Consider the following 15,923-nt stretch of genomic DNA (forward strand, 5'->3'; position numbering starts at 1 on the left):
TTACTGACCTATTCTAAACAAGGATTGCAATAGGAGTCACGAGCAGTTCAATTATTTAGTTGTTTCTTAATTGTGTTTCTTTTAACTAAAGGTAATTTTTTAATTCAACATACCCTCTTCGTACCAGTAAAACGAAGTAATGGAATACAATGTGTTGTTCAACTATTGCTTTTATGGTATCAAAGCCTTCTCATTTCAGGATAAGCTTCCCTTGGAATTATTTCACAATCAAAGGCGAGTATCACCATGAATTACAACCTTGGGTGAAGTTAGCCATTCTCACCTTAATCTACCCTTCTTCATCTTTTTATCCTCAAATTCCATCTCCTTCATCTTCCTCTCCTTGTAGCCTTGCATCCTAGCTTCAAATATTAATTTAACTTGGACCACGGGAATTTGACGAGAACTGAGAATTCTCCCTTGCAAGCAAAAGCGGAAAGAGAAAAGAGTTCAAGGAGTTTTAGGTAGCTTGGATTGCAATTGGCAATGGCAAACAAGGTGTATTGTTGCGGTAACAGTGGGCATAACGGTCCCCACGGTTACCGATATAGTTACAGCCCGTATAGGCCAATACAGGCCCTGTAACGGTCTTTTTTTGTTTTTGTCAAAAAATCTGAAAAAAATATCCATTAAATCCGGAAAATTCTAAATATTCCAAATATGCATTCATTTATAATTTTGAACATGTTTATGTGGTGTAACGGTTCACTCTTTGGTGAGAAAGTTATATCGGGCTATCTAATGAATTTATGAACCTGACAACCTGGAATTGACTGCAAAACTCATATATTTAATTTTCTAACTATCTAATATCAATGATAGATATATTAAAATGAATGTAATATCAAAATATTTCACATGCGTAAGTGTTTGCAATTATTTTTCATAATTTATTCTATATTAACAAAGGTGTACCGTTGCGGTAACAGTGGCCGTAACGGTCCCCACCATTACTGATACGGATATGCCCCTTGTTGGCCGATACTGGGCCTGTAACGGTAGATTTTTTTATTTTTATTTTTTTGTCAGAAAAATCTAGAAAAATATCCATTAAATCCAGAATATTTTAAATATTCCAAATATGCATTCATTTATAATTTTGAACAAGTTTATGGTAGTGTAATAGTCCACTCTTTGGTGAGAAGTTGTATTAGGCTTTCTGATGAATTTATGAACTTGACAACCTGCAATTGACTGCAAAACTTATATATTTAATTTTCTAACTATCTAATATCAACGATAAATATATTAGAATGAATATAATATTAAAATATCTTACATATGTAGGTCTTGCAATTATTTTTCATAATTTATTCTATATTAAGTTATTAACACACCTAAGTGAGGTCTCTAGACTTGCATAAATTACTATGTTCATTCTATTTTAAAGTCTTCAACATGTCAGAGACTTCTCCTCCTATCATGTGATTCTTGTCCTATCATCCTCAAGTCAAGAATATCTAATTAAAAAAAAAAAATAGTAGAGTCTGATATACTTACAGTTAACTATAATAAAATTCACGAGTCACCACCACTCACCACCAAAATGAAAATCTGTTTTGTTGTAGTTACTCGACCTCTATCTCCACGCATCGTCATCGTCAGGCTGCGACTATGGAATAGTTGCTACATATCTATAATATCCAGTGTCAGAGGGAAATACTAGGTCAACGAAACCAAAAGATGACTAATCCTAACTAGGCAACGACTCCGACCCCGCCAGTGCCCGTCGAATAGTTGTACTGGTGCCCATACTTAGGCTGCTGAGAATCTTGAGATTAAGAATGTGTTGTGATGAGTAACTTGGATTTGGATCTGGATATCTATAATCATATGGATATGGATCAGGAGGACTACTCCAGCATGAATGTGATGGAACGGGCTTAATATAACCATAATCCCATTGGCCATAAGAATATCCATCATAATGCCAGAGACTATGGGCCTATTAATGCTCTGGAGCTCCCGGTGCACCACTAGATATAGCCTCCTCATGCTGGTTGTATCATGACTCAATACACTCATAAGTTCGACCTCGTATACCTTGTCGCTGTTCATCGGCCTCATGATTTGTAGACAGGTTGTATGGTGTGCTAAGCAAAACCTGAAGTGTCAGCATCAGGGACGTCATCACCATCACCAGCATGATCTTCCAACTCAGTCTCGCTGCTACCACTGCTTGTACTCTTCTGTTGAACTTGACCCGGACTTTGCATGAAAGTTTTTCCTCTTTTTCGGTCCAACACAGCTGCACGACTCTCTTGTTGCGTCGTGCATATAATTGGGTCATCAACTTCCAATTCTTCACTGTCCTCTTCAATTTGTTTTTCCCTTACTTCCAACTAAGGTAGAAGCGGGTCATCTTCATCATAAATATTGTTCAAGTTTATTAGACAATAGTCCATATCATCGGCGCTTGTAATGCTCCTATAATGTCGTCGCATTCTTAGCCTCATGTTGTAGTGCATGAAGACAAGTTTGTCCAACATCCTAATCTGCAATCTATTCATATTCTTTGAATGAATAAATGCAAAACAACTCGAATTCCTTTCACAGCTAAAAGAATATGTTGTCTGGATCAAAACTTTCACTACGATTTTTTGGAGAGCCTCCGTACTGTCTTTGAAATTCATTCACCATTCGGCCAGTTGCAACCAAGAAACTGCATGTTGTGCAAGAGCATCTTCAAAGCTACCATGGCGATTTCCAAATATATCTAATTCATTCAATGCCTTTATTTCCATATCTAAGTCAGGCTCTAATATCTTTATTAATTTCTTTATCCCGACACAAACTTCATTATCCGCAACAAATGATTGAGCATATTTGTACCTAGGATTTAAGTAGTAACCTGCTGCATGAAGATTGCAATGGAGTTGTGTTGTCCATCTCTTGTCAATCATCTTCCAATAAGGCTCTCAGGTTATATAATCACGTTGAATTGTCAACTTCGTCTTATCCATGGAATCGTGAAGGAAGCCAATGGTAGGTGCTTCGTCGGTTTCAACAAGACGAAGTACCCTCATTAGTGGCTCTATCACCCTTAGGATCCTCTGGACCTTCTTTAAATACTTGTTGTCCTTTATAGGGTTCACAACATCAACCAGTGTCCCTGATGTTTTCTTCCCATGTTTTGTGTTAGGCCAATCCCAGGAAGCGAACATCTCACTCAACTCACCCCTATACTGGTATAAACTTTCCAAGGCTATAAAGTTAATTGCGAATCTATTAGCCACAGGCCTCAGCAACTCTCGTCCCTTTGTGAACTTCCTCATTATTGCGACTATTTGATTATAGTTCTAAATAAATGTAGTCACTTGTCTTACCCTTTCGACCATTTCCATAACACTCTTCTTATTCACAATATCTTCCAATATAAGATCAATACAATGGGCAGCAAATGGTTACCAAAATATATGCGGTCTTTTTATCATCAACTTATGTTATGCAACCTTATATGTTGCTTCGTTATTTGTCACAATCTGCACCACATTCTCCTCTCCAATCTCATCCACCACTTTATCCATTAGGGAAAAAATATAATTAGCATTTTTTGTTTCAGCCAAGGTATCAATTGACTTATGGTACACCGTTCTAAAGTGGCAGTACACCATGAAGTTGATCATGTTACGTCTGTTTGGGTCATTCCAACCATCGCACATGATCGTGCATCCTCTAGCTTGCCATATGGTTTTAAAGGTAGCAAAGTATGCTTTCACATCCGCATACTCTGCATCTATCAATTTCCCCCTAATCTCCCTAGCCGTGGGTGCTTTAATTCCTTCGCTTGCTTCTATTGCTACATCACTTACCACCTGCCAATATGGAGAATTAGCTATGTTAGGTGGTATGTTGGCATGTATAAATAACTTTGCTGCCACCCTACCTAACTTCTCAATGGAAAGTTCTACTCCACATTTGTTTTATCTTCTTTTGTTTAGTTGATTCTTTCATAAACAGGATTGTATCAATAGAGGGTCTCCTGGGCTCATTTACTTCTTTGTCCAAATGTACAAGGGCGTGACGTGAAAATGCCTCCCATCGACTCCCAAACATACGTCGTAATCCACCTAACCTATCCCCACCCCCACTTGCAGATGTAGCCGCACTCCTGACTGCACTACGACCCCTCCCCCGTATCACGTATAGACCCCCTCATGCCATACATTCGCCGACGTTCTTCCTCTTCATGAATGAAACGCAACTTGACCCTTTCAATGTGTCAAATGTTATTTAATCACGTAATTCCGCCAGTTATTAATCTGTCACAATAGTTGCACTTCATTTGGTGCCTACTACCACCTACCCTCTGACAATGTTGCCATCCAATATCATCACTTCCTTGTTGGCTAGTTCTAGACATTTTCTTAGGTAGATGTCACCATGCGAGAGTCTACTCGATTCTCTAAGTTTAAATAGAGTTTTTATAGGAGAATGAATTAATTAATTTAAATCTCAAAACTTAATGTAAATAGATTAATAGAATAAAGTTTGAACTTCTGAATCTAATCAATAAAGAAGAAATTATGTTCTAAACCCTACCAAGCTCCAAAACCTGTCCAAAATAAGAAATAAACGTAAAGTCGCTAATATGAAAATAAATAAATATAAAATTACTTGAATAATATGTTAAATGCACATTGATAAGTTCTACTACGATTAACACATCAAATTCAACCATTAAAACAGAAATACATTGAAAAAAAAAAAAAGATTTTTCATAATTTTTAAAAATCAGTCAAAAATAGTCCGAGAATAAAAAATAAATATATAAAATCAGTTGCATAATCTGTTAAATGCACATTGATATGTTCTACTATGATTAACACATCATATTCAGCCACTAAAACAGGAAAACATAGAAAAAGAAAATGATTTTTTGTAATTTTTAAAAATTGGTCGAAAATAGTCCGAATATATATATATATATATATATATATATATATATATATATATATATATATATATATATATATATATATATATATATAATCACTAGCATAATATATTAAATGAACATTAATATGTTCTACTATGATTAACACATCATATTCAGCCATTAAAACAGAAATACATTTTTTTAAATTAAAAAAAAAAAATGATTTCTCATCATTTTTAAAAATCAGCCGAAAGTAGTCGAAAAGTTTTTTTTTTTAAATCAAAATAAAATATAAAATCAGTTGCATAATCTATTAAATGAACATTGATATGTTCTACTATGATTAACACATCATTTTTAACCAATAAACAGAAATACATTGAAAAAAAAATGATTTTTCATAATTTTAAAAAATCGGCCAAAAATAGTCTGAAAATAAATAAAAATAATAGTTGCATAATCTGTTAAATGCACATTGATATGTTCTATTATGATTAACACACCATATTCAACCACTAAAACAGAAAAAGATTGAAAAAAAAAAAAAGATTTTTCATCATTTTAAAAAATCAGACGAAAATAGTCCAAAAATTAAAAAATATAAAATCAGTTCCATAATCTGTTAAATACACAGTCATATATTCTACTATGATTAACACATCATATTCAACCATTAAAACAAAAATACATTGAAAAAAAAAATGTATAAATACTTATTTTTGAAGATTTTTTGAAAAATGACTCACGGAGCTTCAATTCCACAAAATCTTTGAAATAACTTGTTTTGATCATCAAATTCAAGCTAAGAGTTCTCGGAATTTGCAGTAGAATAGTTTAGGAAGAATTTGGAAGAGAAAAGTACCAAAAAAATGAGAAAATTAGCAACTTAAAAAAGAAAAAAAAAAAAAAAAAAGTGTCCGTTTTTTTTTACCATTACGAGACAATAACGGCCGTTATGGGCCGTAACAGCTGTTACGAGTTGAAAAATGGGGAGGTGACCATTACAACCCCATAACATCTAAGGGTACTGAACAATACCGAAACATAACCGATTTTACATACCTTAATATCAACATACTTGAGGAGTGAGGACTTACATAAATTACAATGTTCATTCTATTTTAAAGTCTTCAACATGTCAGAGACTTCTCCTATCCTATGATTCTTGTCCTCAAGTAAAGAATATAAATTAAAAAAACTGTAGTGTCTGATATACTCCCTTGCAACTTGATTAAGGATTACTTGATTGGTTATCAGGGAGTTATTTTAAGTACAAGGTGGGCAGTGTCAAGTGTGTGCTTGATTGGTAAATGTGTGGGTAATAGACTAATGAGTATATAGTAATATTTACCTTAATAAAAATATATACTTACAGTTACCATAATAAAATTCACGAGTCACCACTTACCACCAAAATGAAAATTTACTTTGTTGTGGTTGCTCGACCTCCACCTCCACGTCATCCTCATCATCACGTTGTGGCTGTGGAATAGGTGTTGCATATCCATAATATCCAGTGCCAGAGGGAAAAACCAGGTCAACGAAACCAAAGGATGACTAATCCTGACTAGGCAACGACTCCGAACCTAAGTAAGGATATCCACTAGTGCTCATCGAATAGCCGCATTCGTGCATGTACTTGGGTTGTTGAGTAAGATTGAGAATGTGTCTTTGATGAGTAACTTGGACTTGGATCTGGATATCTATAATCATATGGACATGGATCAATAGGACTACTTCAACATGAATGTGACGAAACAGACTCCGTATAACTATAATCTCATTCGCCATAAGAATATCCATCACAATGCCCAGGACCATGGGCCTGCTGATGTTCCGGACCTCCTGGTGCACCACTAGACCTAGCCTCCTGCTGGCTGTATCATGACTCAGTACACTCATAAGTCTGACCTCGTGTACCATGTTGATGTTTATTGGCCTCGCGATCTGTAGACGATTGTATGGTGTGCTGAGCAACACCAGAAATGGGACCATCATCGAGGCCGTCACCACCACCACCATCATGATCATCTGACTCGGTCTCACTGCTATACTGCTCGTACTCTTCTGTTGAACTTGGGCCAGACTTTGCATAAAGTTGCCCCTTTCTGGGTCCAACATAGCTACACAACTCTCTTGCAGCGCCATACGTATTATTGGGTCATCAACTTTCAATTTTTCACAATCCTCTCCAATCTATTTTTCCATTGCTTCCAACCAAGGTAGAAGCGGGTCGTCCTCATCATAAATATTGTCCAAGTTTATTGGATAGTAGTTCATGTTACCAGCGCCTGCAATGCTCCTATGATGTCATCGCATTCTTAGCCTCATGTTGTAATGCATGAAAACAAGTCTATCGAACATCCTAGTCTGCAATCTATTCCTATTCTTTGAATGAATAAGTGTTAAACGACTCAAATTCCTTTCTTAGCTAAAAGAAGATGTTGTCTGGCTCAAAACTATTAGTAGAATTTTTTGGAGAGCCTTCGTACGTTGTGAAATTCATCTACCATTCGGCCAGTTGCAACCTGGATACCGTATGCTGCGCACGAGCATATTCAAAGCTATCCTAGCGATTTCAAATGTATCTAATTCATTTAATGCCTTTCTTTGCATATCTAAGTCAGGCTCTAATCTTTTTATCAATTTCTTTAGCCCGACACGAACTTCATTATCCGCAACAAATGATTAGGTATATATGTACATATGATTTAGGTAATAACCTGATGCATGAAGATCGTGATGTAGTTTTGTTATCCATCTCTTGTCGATCATCTTCCAATCAGACTCCTAGCTTATACAAACACATTGAATTGCCAACTTCGTCTCATCCATGGCATCGTAGAGGAAGCCCATGGTAGGTGCTTCGTCAGTTTCAACAAGACGAAGTACCCTCATTAGTGGCTCCATTACCCTTAGGATCCTCTGGACCTTCTTTAAATATTTGTTGTCCTTTATGGGGTTCACAACATCAACTGATGTCCCTGATGTCTTCTTCCCACGTTTTGTGCTAAGCCAATCCCAGGAAGCGAACATCTCACTCAACTCTCCCCTATGCTGGTATAAACTCTCCAAGGATATAAAGTTCGTTGCGAATCTAGTCGCCACAGGCCTCAGCAACTGTCGTCTCTTCATGAACTTTCTCATTATTAAGACTACTTGATTATGGTTCTAAATAAATGTCGTCACTTGTCTTACCCTTTCGACCATTTCCCTAACACTCTTCTTATTCCCAATATCTTCCAATACAAGATCAATACAATGGGCAGCACATGGTGAGCAAAATATATGTGGTCTTTTTATCATCAACTTATGTTATGCAGCCTTATATGTTGCTTCGTTATCTGTCACAATCTGCACCACATTCTCCTCTCCAATCTCATCCGCCACTTTATCCATTAGGGAAAAAATATAATTAGCATTTTTTGTTTTGGCCGAGGTATCAATTAACTTATGGTACACCGTTCTAGAGTGACAGTACACTGTGAAGTTGATCATGTTGCGTCTGGTTGGGCCAGTCCAACCATAGCACATGATCATGCATCCTCTAGCCTACCATATGGTTTTAAAGGTAGCCACGTATGCTTTTACAGCCGCATACTCTACATCTGTTAATTTTTCCCTAATCTCTCTAGTTGTGGGTGCTTTAATTCCTTTGCCTGCTTCTATTGCTGCATCAATTACCACCTATCAATATGGAGAATTAGGCATATTAGGAGGTATTTTGGCATGTATAAATAACTTTGTTGCTACCCAACCTAATTTCTCAATGGAAAGTTCTACTCCACATTTGTTTTATTTTCTTTTGTTTAGTTGATTCTTTCCTAAATAGGATTGGATCAACAGAGGATCTCCTCGTAGAGTTGTACACGAGTCAAGCTAGCTCGATAAACTCGCTCGAATCGACTCGTTTGAGCTCATTCCGACCAGTGTTCGTAATATCGATACTATCGGCCGATGTTATCGGTATCGCACTCTAGTGATACAAAACCGAGCTAGAGAGACTTAAAAATTAAAATAATAATAATAATAATAATAATAATAATAATAATAATAATAAAAGGTAATGCTCGATATCGTTGAGATATCAATGAATATCAGTCGATATCTCACAACATCACAAAATATCGTGTGATATCGACGATATTAGAACTTTTAACAGGCTTTTTCACAGAACACACTGTAGCCACCTACCCATTCACGAGGCTACTGTAACCACCTACCAATTTCACCGATAAAAGTGGTCAGATATCGGTAGATTCGACACAACGAAACAATTCGAAACAATCGGAAAGACAAGGAGAAAAGCAAAAAGCTTTAAACGGTGGATTTCGTACCTGGAAAGAGGTTGGTTATGATCGGAAAGAGGTGGGCTGTGATCGAAAGCTCCCCTAAAAATCGAATCATTACAGCTTGAAGGTAAGTGAATCTCGTCTAACCCAGGAAAATATCCCCAAAAATTGAAAATTTTCCAAGATTTGTGCGTGATTTGGGGGTTTGGGGTTTCGAAATCCCAAAACCCTTTGCCTCCCAAAATCGGCTTAAAGCCCTTTTGAAAGCCATTCAGGCACTGCTGGGATGCTAGGTGGGGTCCACCTTGATGTTTGTGAGAAATCCACTTCGTCCATCCGCTTTCCGAGATCAATTTAGGACATGTGACTGAAATTAGGCGAATTCAAAACTCAAGTGGGCCGCACTAGAGGAAACAATGGGGATTCAGTCACCACCGCTAAAATATTTTTAAGTGGGCCTCACTTGGGATTTTTACATGAGGCTAAGTGGACAATTTTTTCACTTCATCCCAGTGGGAATGACCTTATAAACAGGTTCGATGGCATAAAAACATCAAGGTCGAGCCCACAAAGGTTTCAACGGTATAAAACTCTTTCCCCAGTTTTCCCTCTCGTATGGCCCACTTGATTTGTGGATCCACCTTATTTTCTGGCATATGTCCTAAACTGATATCATAAAATAGATAGACGGAGTGGATTACTTACAAACATCAAGGTGGACCCCACCTACCATCCCAGTGCACCAACTTGGTGCGTACACGTTCTGAACGGACGTGGATTCGCTGGCGTACAGTGTACGCTCTTATCGAATTGATAAAACTTTGTTGGATCCATCTTGAATGTATGTGGCTTATCCACGTCATCCATCCATTTTTCCATCTCATTTGAGAGGTTGAGCCCAAAATTGTAGCATATCCAAAGATCTAGTGGATCACACCACAGGAAAGAGTGGGAATAATGATTTCCACTGTTGATACCTTCTTAGGGCCCACAGCGATGTTTATTTGTCATCCAACCTGTTCATAAGATCACAAAGACATGGATCAAGGGGAAAAAATATGATCTTAATCCAAAACTTCTGTGCCCCCAAAAATATTTCAACGTCAGACGTTCATCCGTTTTTGTTCTCGTGGTGTGGTCCACTTGAACTTTGGATGTGCTTCATTTTTTGGCTGAAGATCTAAAATTATTTAGTAAAATGGATGAGGGGAGTGGACAAAATACATAAATCATAGTGAGTCCCACAGAGTCAACTCAATACGCTTGGCGTACTAAGTTACTCAGTACACAGTCCGCTTCCATGTAGCACGCACCACTAACAGACGTCACCTAGTTCTGTGGGTCCCATCATGAGGTATGGGTTATATCCAAACCATCCATCCACTTGAATAGCTCATTTGAGGGGTTGAGCCAAAAAATAAGACATCCAAAAATCAACTGGACCACACTGTAAAAAGCAGTGGGCCCTATGAACGTCTAGCATTGAAACCCTTTTGGGGGTCACAGAAATTTTAGTTCAATATGATATTTGTTTTTCCTCTTCATCCAGTTCTGTGTAACCATATGAATAGATTGGATGGAAAATAAACGTTATGGTGGGCCCTTTGACTATTTTAACGGTGAGAATCACTGCAATATGTGGTGTGGTGCACTTGAGCTTTAGATATGACTCATTTTTGGGATCAAGATCTAAAATGGTCTCTCCAAATGGATGAATGATGTGGATATACAAACAACATCATTATTGGGCCCATGTAACTTTGATCTCCTTTGAACCGTGTACAACTAGAGCTCGAGTAGCGTCAACGGTCGAAGCGGGTTGCGTCCTACCCCATCCGCACCGTAATCCATCCGAGCAAGGCTCTGTGGGGTCCACCGTGATGTAAAGGTTTTATCCACGCCGTTAATCCATTTTCTAAGATCATTTTACCTAATGATCCAAAAAATGAAGTAGGTCCATAGCTCCGGTGGACCACACCAAAGGATGCAGCGATGATAATGACACCCACCATTGAAACCTTTCCGAGGGCCACTGTGATGTTTTTTTACAATCCAAACTATTCATACGGTCATGTAGACCTGGATGAAGGTGAAAACATAAAAATCAGCTTGATCCAAAACTTATGCAGCTCCTAAGAAGTTTTTACTGGTGGGCGTTCAATCACCACTTTGTGGCCCACTTAAGCCTTAGTTCTACCTCATTTTTGGTATCATACCCTAAAATAATCTGTAAATATGGATGGACGGTGTGGATAAGACCTTTTCATCATGGTGGCCCTCACACACAAAATGGGATTGCGTACCGAGTTACTCAGTATGCTCTTATCATACCGAGTAAACTCAGTTGGGCCCACCTTGAATGTATGTGGTCTATCTAAGCCGTCCATCCGTTTTTCCATCTAATTTAAGGGGTTGAGCCCAAAATTGAAGCATATCCAAAGATCAAGTGGATCATACCACATGAAACAGTGGGGATAATTATCTCCACCGTTATTACCTTTCTAGGCCCCACAGTGATGTTTATTTATCATCCAACCTGTTCATAAGATCATACAGACATGGATGAAGGGAAAACACAAATATAAGGTTCATCTAAAACTTCTATGGCCCCCAAGAATTTTTCAACAGTAGACATTCAATTAAACTATTTCCTGTGGTGTGGTCCAATTGAACATTCTATACGCTTCATTTTTAGGCTCAGGCCCTAAAATTATATGGTAAAATGGATGGACGGATTGGATCAGGTACATAAATCATGGACCACATCGAGTTTACTCAATATGCTAAGTGTAGTGAGTTACTCACTACGCAATCTGCTTCTGTAAAATACAAATATCAGCTAGGTTGGTGTACGTCACCACATTGTGGACCCCACCATGATGTATGTGTTGTATCCACACCGTCCATCCATTTAGAGAGATCATTTTAGGACATGAGCCAAAGAATGAGGCAGATCCAAAGCTCAAGTGGACCCCACAACAGAAAACAGTGGGGATTGAACGCTTACCATTAAAAACTTCTTTGCCCACAGAAGTTGTCGATCAAGCTGATATTTGTATTTTACATAATTCCATGTCAGTATTAACTTATAAATAGGTTGGATCTCAAAGCACCAATGATTCTCTTGATTGTATTTTACATAATTCCATGTTTGTATTAACATAATTCCATGTCTGTATTAACTTATAAACATCATGGAGCTAAATAAGGATGTTGGGTTCACATCACCAATGATTCTCTTGATTGTACGGCTTGTGGACCCACATCTTCCTACAACAGTTTTATAAGGCACGTGATGAGGCACATGTGTTTAAGATCTCAATATTTTAAGTGGATTTTCTTTGGGCCATATGGTTCATGCACACGGGAGTGGATTAGGTGGCACCCCGATAACACTTTAGTGGGTGTTACCTTTACCATGGGGCCCACCTTGATGATGTGTTGTATATCCACACCATCCATCCATTTCTCTAGACCATTTTAGGACGTATTGCAAAAAATCAAGTACTTTCAAATATCAAATGGAACACACTAAAGGAAACAGTGGTGATTGAGTGCCTCACCATTAAAATTTCCAAAGGGCTCATTGTAAGGTTTTCGTAATGTTTAATTGCCATCCGACCAATAAGGATGTTGGGTTCACATCACCAATGATTCTCTTGATTGTACAGCTTGTGGACCCACATCTTCCTGCAACAGTTTTATAAGGCACGTGATGAGGCACATGTGTTTAAGATCTCAATATTTTAAGTGGATTTTCTTTGGGCCATATGGTTCATGCACACGAAAGTGGATTAGGTGGCACCCCGGTAACACTTTAGTGGGTGTTACCCTTACCATGGGGCCCACCTTGATGATGTGTTGTATATCCACGCCATCCATCCATTTCTCTAGACCATTTTAGGACATATTGCAAAAAATCAAGTACATTCAAATATCAGATGGAACACACTAAAGGAAACATTGGTGATTGAGTGCCTCACCATTAAAATTTCCAAAGGGCTCATTGTAAGGTTTTCGTAATGTTTAATTGCCATCCAACCTATTGGTAATGTAAAGAAGACCTATATATTGCATGTATTTTTTGACTTGAGTTGCGCACTGCATATTGGATTGTGCTCTATGGCCCCACCATGATTTATGTGTTTTATCTACGCCATCCATGTGAGATTTGGATAATTCTCATTTTTAGGATCATTTCTTAAAATAATATGATAAAATGGATGGGCGGCATGGATATATAGCACATGCATCAAGGTGGACCCTAACAAGTTTGAATATAGTATTCTTTTATAGATAAAATGTCAGGAGGAAGAGGGAGATAACCTGATAAAGGGTGGCAATATGGCCAGCCCACTCCCGATAATCGATTCAGGAGTATATGTAATTTATGTGGCTATGTATCAAGGAGTGGGGGGTAACCCACTTGAAGGAGCATTTATCGGGAGGGTATCGCTGTCAAACAACCATTCACTCCAAAAGCTTAAGCTGTCAGAGTGTGGTGTATCAATGTATATCAAGGGACTTTATTACTCTAACACCCCCCCGAACATGCAAGGTGGGAACTCCGCACGGGAACATCTCGACGAAGGTGGAGGGACACTCACACCACAAATAGGCCGGGCTTAATTTCCCGGTCCCTAGGCCGGACCTGATTTTCCTGACCCCCCGTGGGAGAATAATATATTAACGAGGCATATTTGCTGCTCTCGAGATTCGAACATAGGACCTTCCACTCCGATACCATGTCAAACAACCATTCACTCCAAAAGCTTAAGCTGTCAGAGTGTGGTGCATCAATGTATCATCCAAATTAGTCTTGTCACAACGAAAATATGCGTTCGATCTTCTCATGGAGACCGGCATGTTAGGGTGCAAGCCTGCTACCACTCCCATGGATACTTCACAGAAGCTTCGACCAGATGATGGTCCTCTCCTTACTGATCCCGAGATGTATCGACGACTTGTAGGCCGGCTTATTTACCTGACTATTACTCGCCCAGATCTCTCATTTGCAGTGGGGGTTGTTAGCCAATTCATGCAAGCTCCCTGTACTTCTCATCTCACGGCTGTCTACCGCATACTTCGGTATTTAAAATCAGCCCCGGGTCTTAGCCTCTACTTTCAGTTGCATGGTCATCTTCATCTTTCTGGCTATTCCGATGCTGATTATGCAGGTAGTACTTTTGATCGCCGCTCTACATCCGGCTTCTGTACCTTCCTAGGTGGCAATCTTATAACCTGGAAGAGCAAAAAGCAGCCAGTTGTTGCCCGGTCCTCGGTTGAAGCTGAATATCGTGCTATGGCTCATGCGACATGTAAACTTGTGTGGCTTCGCAATCTTCTTGAAGAACTTGGCTATCCTCCTTCGGGTCCTATTCCTCTTCACTGTGACAATCAAGCGGCCATCCATATTGCTCGTAACCCAGTTTTCCACGAGCGAACCAAGCATATTGAGGTTGACTGTCACTTTATTCGGGAGAAAGTCGCTTCTAAGGAAATTATCACTCCTTTTGTTCGATCTGGGGATCAACTTGCTGATGTTCTTACAAAATCCTTGAGTCGAGATGCTCTTCATCGTGTTCGTGACAAGTTAGGCATGATCAACATCTATGCTCCAACTTGAGGGGGAGTATAGAGAATGCTAGTGTATTGTATTTATTGTGTGTCCTTTTAGTGCATGTGCACACTTCCCTATTCCCCTGCAGTGTACTATATGCTTTTTCATAATAAAATATTATGTGTTAGGGCATGCAAGCCTAACACATCATCTCTCCCAAACTCTCCTCCTTCTCTCTCAATATTCTCATCTCTTCTTCACATTATCCTCATCAAATCTTTTTCTATTATCGCAATATTGTAGATTACCCTCAGTGCCCACAAGATATGCGAGAAGAGATAAGGGTCCTATTGAAGGAAAAAAAAAATGTGAAGATAAAAGATGAACGATATGCACGAGAGAGGGAGATTAGGGAGGAGCTGGGGCAGCCACCATATATACGTGACGAGGATGTAGTGGATCTCGATGGCGATGATGATCCCGAATATTCCAGGGAATGGGCGGTGTTCCTAAAGTCTGTAGATGCGAGTAATAAGATTAAATATGCTAACTACATTTACAAACTAATGCACAACGTCATGCAAGATGTTGAGAAGAGAAACATTGTGCAGTTTGTTATGGACAAAGGGAGTACATTTGTCAAGGCGGGGAAGGATATTCAGAACAAGTATTATATGTATTGGACCCCCTGCCCAGCCCATTGCATCTATCCCATGCTGGATGCGATCGGAGATAGGCCGTCAGTGAAGACCGTAATTACTGATGCATGGCTCATCACAAACTTCATGTACAACCACACCTGGTTATTAGCCGCGATGCGTAAGAGGTGTGGTGGGGATATAGTGCGCCCCGGGGCGACATGGTTCGCCACAAATTATATCCCCTTAAGTAGCCTCCTCAGACACAAACAAGGGTTACGAGAGCTTTTCGCCTCTCATGATTACGAAGAATGGAAAAGGAGGTTGACGAAAGTAACCTGGAGAATCAAGGAGCCAGTACTAAGAAATACATTCTGGGATCGCGTGCATGGTGTAGTGGGTATTCTAGAGCCCATTTATGTGGTGTTGAGGATGGTGGACAACGAGACAAATCCATCGATGGGGTCGTTGTATCCGTCCATATAGCTGATGAAAGAGGCCGTCATGGTTAAAGCTCCCAATGCATATAAGTGGGTGCATGCAATAATAGACGA

General features: G+C 38.9%; 1 protein-coding gene across 10 annotated transcripts in view; it reads right to left on the reverse strand.

Annotated features, from left to right (window-relative positions):
* Window positions 1–15,923, reverse strand: part of LOC131231488 (mitochondrial Rho GTPase 1-like) — a 145,523-nt gene that overhangs the window by 67,948 nt on the left and 61,652 nt on the right. The window lies entirely within an intron of this gene.

The sequence above is a fragment of the Magnolia sinica genome, chromosome 17 (assembly GCF_029962835.1).
Source record: "Magnolia sinica isolate HGM2019 chromosome 17, MsV1, whole genome shotgun sequence".
Taxonomy (NCBI): Eukaryota; Viridiplantae; Streptophyta; class Magnoliopsida; order Magnoliales; family Magnoliaceae; genus Magnolia; species Magnolia sinica.